Genomic DNA, 6,473 nt, shown 5'->3' with positions numbered 1-6,473 from the left:
CCATTTACAAAAAATCTGATTTTAGTTTTTTTTGTTTTCCTTCTGCATTTCATACCGTTTCATTTCACCCATGAAAGTTCATGGTCAAATACGTCTGTTAGTCTATAAGGTGCCTGCCATAAATATAAAAGGAAGGGTAAACACCTTTAAAATCCCTCCTGGCCAGAGGAAAAATGCTTTCACCTGTAAAGGGTTAAGAAGCTAGGATAACCTTGCTGGCACCTGACCACAATGACCAATGAAGAGACAAGATGCTTTCAAAGCTGGGGGGAGGGAGAAACAAAGGGTCTGTCTGTGTGATGCTTTTGCTGGGGACAGAACAGGAATGGAGTCTTAGAACTTAGTAAGTAATCTAGCTAGATATGCATTAGATTATGATTTCTTTAAATGGCTGAGAAATTAGACTGTGCTGAATAGAACGAATATTCTTCTCTTTTCAGAGTAGCAGCTGTGTTAGTCTGTGTTCACAAAAAGAAAAGGAGTACTTGTGGCACCTTAGAGAGTAACACATTTATTAGAGCATAAGCTTTCGTGAGCTACAGCTCACTGCATCCGATGAAATGAGCTGTAGCTCACGAATGCTTATGCTCTAATAAATGTGTTACTCTCTAAGGTGCCACAAGTACTCCTATTCTTGTCTTTGTGTCTTTCTTGTAACTTAAGGTTTTGCCTAGAGGGGTTCTCTATGTTTTGAATCTAATTACCCTGTAAGGTATTTACCATCCTGATTTTACAGAGGTGGTGATTTTTTACCTTGTATTAAAATTCTTCTTGTAAGAAATTGAATGCTTTTTTCATTGTTCTTAAGATCCAAGTGTTTGGGTCTGTGGTCACCTATGCAAACAGGTGAGGATTTTTATCAAGCTTTCCCCAGGCAGGGGGGTGCAAGGTTTTGGTGAGGATTTTGGGGGGAAGAAGTTTCCAAATAACGTTTTCCCAGTAAACCTGGACGTTTGGTGGTGGCAGTGGAAGTCCAAGGGCAAAGGGTAAAATAGTTTGTGCCTTGGGAAAGGTTTAACCTAAGCTGGTAAAAGTAAGCTTAGAAGGTATTCATGTAGGTCCCCATATCTGTACCCTAGAGTTCAGAGTGGGGAAGGAACCTTGACAGTGCCACAGGACTCTTGGCTGCTTTTACAGATCCAGACTAACACGGCTACCCCTCTGATGCATAAATAGATTAGTCCTTCTTGTCAGTTTGACTCTGATTCTCATGTGCTGGACCAATGCTAAAATATGTAGGTTGCAAATCGCAGGAATCGCAATCTAACATGGCAGAAAACCTCGAGCTAGAGAACCCCCTTATCCCCTCCCTTCATATCCCCACAGTTGGATAGCTCCTGGACCCGCTGGATTGCCAGTAAAGGGGGTCCATATGGATTTAAAAAAGAAATTGGGGAGACATGGACTGGCATATGTAGAGCGATGGTAGAGACCGAGGCACTCAAGAATTATAAAAGTTAAAAAGCTAGAGGGTTTTTTTGCAATTAATGTCTATGGCAGTAAAATGGCTTAAACAGCACACCACAAAATTGGTGGGGCAAGTAACAGTAAGAATTAGAAGAATCAAAAGAAGCTACACAGCCATGGAATGCTCCCACCCCCATTGCAGGGTGGCAAGCAGCCCAGAGACAACCAGCACAGGAACAGAATAAAACACTGGAAACGGCTGCAAGGAATCTACAAAAAAGAGATGTGCTGTCCTCTGTTAAAATGGTAAATGGTATAGTGGTAAACAGCAGGCTTCAAGTAGCTCCCTTGTGCTTGAAGAATGGGGACAGAAGTGGAAAAAGATGGCCCTAGTAAAATTAAAAGATGAAACAGGGTCCACTACAGTGCAATCACTAGCTTATGATAAAAGCCAGGTTCTGGTAAAACCTAAACTGGAACCTAGACTGGTGCCCGTCAGAACGGGACCAGTAAGTGCACAGATGGGGAAAAAGTAGCACACAATACTTTCCCTGAATTGGTAAATTAAATGAAGGAAAAAATGGAACAATTCACAAAGCACATTAGGAGACAGGAGCTGCGACTCGATCACAGGGAAATGAATGAAAAGGAATTTCAAAGTCAAAAAGTAAAATTGAGCAGGTTAACACCCAGAATTGATGCATTAACACATGGAGTTGCCCAAAAACAGTTAGCAGCAGCGGGAAAAAAAGGGGGGAAAAACAACAAACCACTCCCGCCATCCATTTGGCATGCACACAAAAGCAACAGAGGCTGGGGGAACAACTTCAGGTTTTACAAGAGCAGGTAACGACCCCCACTCTCTTCACAGAGCCAGGATAAAAACCAGGGGCGCAGTTCCTAACTGTGCGGGTTCCCAACTGCTTTGACCCAGGGAACCACACTCGTATCTAAAAATACAACCACTTTTCTCAAATATTTTTACATACCGGTTACGTTTTTCCATTATATGCCTTCTCAGTTTGCTGAATTTGCTGCTGCTGCTGCCTGTACTTTCAAATACCTTGATAGAGTTAATCTTTCTTGGCTCAGGTCTCGCTACCTTTCTAGGTTGCTCTTGACCAGCGTTTTCCCCACCTCGCCTCACTTTGGCTCGCTCTTTGTATTAAAAAAAGAAAAGGAGTACTTGTGGCACCTTAGAGACTAACCAATTTATTAGAGCATAAGCTTTCGTGAGCTACAGCTCACTTCATCGGATGCATTTGGTGGAAAAAACAGAGACCAAATGCATCCGATGAAGTGAGCTGTAGCTCACAAAAGCTTATGCTCTAATAAATTGGTTAGTCTCTAAGGTGCCACAAGTACTCCTTTTCTTTTTGCGAATACAGACTAACACGGCTGCTACTCTGAAACCTTTGTTTTAAAAGTTATAGTTTTTTACAGAAACCCCCAAAAGATAATGCAATTGAAAATAGAACAAAACAACCAAGAAAACAAGTCAAACTTTACCATAAATAAATCCAGTAAATTACTTATTTTAACCCTTCAGGAATGCAACAGCTGGAATTATTCCTAACTTCCTTGAAGATATGGTTGCCGAGCAACAGAACTGCAGACTCTGCTTCTAATCCTAACCACGCACTAATATTTGAAACATGGGCTTTTCTAATTTCATATAGCAGAGTTTTAAAATAATAAATATAAAGTAATGCAAAATTCCTTGTTACCAAATTAATTCAATAAATTTGGCATACATTAATATATTTTTATCAATCTATATTAAAAGTTTTAAAAAGCAATAACTTGCTTATTCAAATGTTTAACCCTTTTTATTTTTGTTTGCCTTATTTTGTATAGTTATGAATAGAATTCTGGCGCCATTCCTTTCTAACTGTAAGTTTGTCATGTGTGTGGTCCTGTATTATATGTTGTGTGTGTCACGTAACTATTTATTTATTTATTTATTTAATTTATTGGTTGCAACAAAAGTCAATTTTATACCCTTTTAAAAATATATGTGGTACCACACTATTTTAAGATCATGGTTGGGGTATAATCATAGTATTATTGGAAACAATTTTTTTTTTTTTGCAAAGTTCCAACAGGTTTCAGTTACCAATATATGTACATCTATTTCTGCCTCAAGGAATAATGCAATTGCAAACAAAAAGAATTCTCTTTTATCTGTTAGTTTTTGTGTGTGAAGTTTTCGTTGTTCAAAGAAAAAAGGTAAGGGGAAATCTCAACATTAAGGTAAAGATAATATTAACACAATGTCAATTTCTTGTTTGGGCTTTCTATAAACTTGTTTGGGTTTTTAAATATAGTTATAAGAATGTGATAGCAAAAATGTTTAAAAACAATAATTTATGCATAAAGCTAACCAAACAATTTCAACAGATTTCCACGTTTTCAACAGGTTTTCACCTTTGGCTCCCGAACACCAAAGAAAGCATCATAAAAGCTTAATACCCTCAAAGTATTTGCATGAACCTGTATTTAAAATGTATTTTGGGTTTAATTTTAGAGTTGGTTTAATTAGATATGCTTTTCCTTTTGTGTTATGTTACCTTACGTTGTGTTATGTTAACGGGAAGCGGTGGTTGTTAAAGCTTGTGCTTCTAAACAGTTAACAAGAATGAAATTGGTATCTGAAGCAAATTAACTCTAAAAGCTTGGTAAAAATTATGTTTACTCTTTTGCTAACATGGAATGTTTTTTGTTTTTTTTAAAAAGCACATGTAACTTCGTAGTTGAGCATTACATTTAGAATAAAATATTAGTAATTCAGTTCAAATGAAAATGCATGTCTATACAACAATTGGAAAAAGTATAGCTTGTATTATAAAAGACTGGGTCCCTATTACATTGTCAACAAACTAAGTTAAACTTTGTGTTTTCCTTTTTTGTTTTCAGTAAACCAAACTTAATACAAAGTGACTGTTAACTAACAAAAGTTGTTTAAGTTACATCCCACCACCCAAAGATTTCAGAAAGTATCACACCTTGAAGACAGCAGAAAATATCAGTATACAGTGAAGAAACTCCCAAGCATCAAGAAAAGAAAAATGAAGTGCTTCATATGAGAGAGGTGGATTTGATGGGTCTATCTCCCATCTCTGAACAATTAAACTAACAGCCAGCTGAAAACTACTAGCTGAACCAGGATAAAGTGTCATTTAATTTCAACGTGGTTCTTGTGGAAAAACAATTGTATAATTGCTATACTACTGTGTTATCATTGTACTGTTGTATTCTTCCTGTACAATATTTACAACGTTTGTAACCTTGCTAAACTATTTAACCAGTACATAAGTAACGAGCAAAAAACAAATGGCAGCAAGCAACATAAAGGTAAGGGAAAAACAAATTGCTGTAAATTTAATTTCCATAGTAACTGCAAATTGAATAAACAAATTCCGTGGTAGTACCTGTCATAATGTGGGGTACTGACACTGTATTGTAACACATAGGTTATTCAGAACAATCTTATTCAGTGTCTGGAAACCAACACTAAATCCTGACACAGCAATATTTGTAATAATTTGGTTACTTTCCATTCAGTAGGTTATCTAGAAGACAGCATTCATGAAAAACAACTGAATCTCTCTCAATTACTGGTGTATCACAGAGAAGTTCAACCAATGGACCAGAGAAGCTAGCCCATTCTGTTTCCTGCCCAGGGAAGCTGAGCAGAGCGTGACAACCGCCATTAAAGATAATCTATAATATGGATGGATAGTACTGTGTAGTAATTAATTACAATATATTTAAACAGGAAGGTCTTAGGGGTAGGGTCACTACTCCAAATTTCTGTTTTACTTCTCTCATACATAACGCTGTGCGACCTATCATCACAATCCCTGTCCTAGTATTTCAAAACCCTCAGCCTACTGCTAATAATGATACAGATGGTAACTTTAATTGCCCTAATAAAAGTGGGTTGCTATCTGCAGTACCACAAGGGCCAAGCTACACCACCACCTTCAAAAAGAAGTGGTAGGCTTGCATATAAAGTGCTGATTTATGTACACATAAAGATTATATAAATATGCCTGTATCCACTACAAATATATATATATTATTTGGGAGTGCCTCTACGCCTCAGTTATAAAATGACATTTCTCAGTCGAGTTCCAAAGCTTAACATTCCCACGCCCACCATAAGGGACCCATCCAACCCCCCCCCCCGCTCCTTGTCCCCTGACCACCCCTGCCTCGGACCCCACCCCTGTCCAATCCTCCCTGCTCCCTGTCCCGACCCCTATCCACGCCCCCACCCCTAACCGACTCCCGGCTCCCCATCTCCTATCCAAGCCCCCTGCTCCCTCTCCCCTGACCACTCCTCCACCCCATCCAGCCGCCCCTGTCCCCTGACTGCCCCCCGGGACTCCCTGCCCCTTATCCAACCCCTTGCCTCCCCCTTACCACGCCGCTCAGAGCGGCAGGAGCTTGCAGCCATGCTGCTGTCCTGGCTGGCAGGAGTAGCGGGCCAGAGCGCTGGTGTCGCAGCGTGCTGAGGCTGCAGGAGAGGGGGGACAGCAGGGGAGAAACCGGGGGCCAGGCAGGATGATCTCAGGGTCCGGATGTGGCCTGTCGGGCCGTGGTTTGCCCACCTCTGCTCTACAGCCTGTTTAAGGGCATTGATGCTGGGTGGTTCATACCTTTGCTCCCAAAGAAATTGGGTCCTAAACTTATATTCTACATGTGGAGTGCAGTGTGCTGCAACTAGACTACTGAATGTAAATAGCAGAATCCATCATTGGATGTCCTCTAACAAAATATTGATATACAGATTATTTTAATCTGTTCATTATTGGACTGGCTGGATAGTTACCTAATGCTGCGTTACTTGCACCAAATTATCAATTAATTTTGTTTAAAATTCTGTGTCTAAAAACCTTCTAGGTAAAGGCTAGTTTTAATTCATAGATCGATGTTAAGGCATAAAACCCCAAACTTTCAAATATATTATGTTTTTGTAAATACTTCAGAGTGGCAAAGAAGTTCAAAATGAATAACTCCATTAAAATTTGATAAAACTCACTGCACTGTTTTTTGTTTTT

Source organism: Dermochelys coriacea, chromosome 5 (genome assembly GCF_009764565.3).
Source record: "Dermochelys coriacea isolate rDerCor1 chromosome 5, rDerCor1.pri.v4, whole genome shotgun sequence".
NCBI lineage: Eukaryota > Metazoa > Chordata > Testudines > Dermochelyidae > Dermochelys > Dermochelys coriacea.
Note: the sequence above shows the minus strand (reverse complement) of the source record.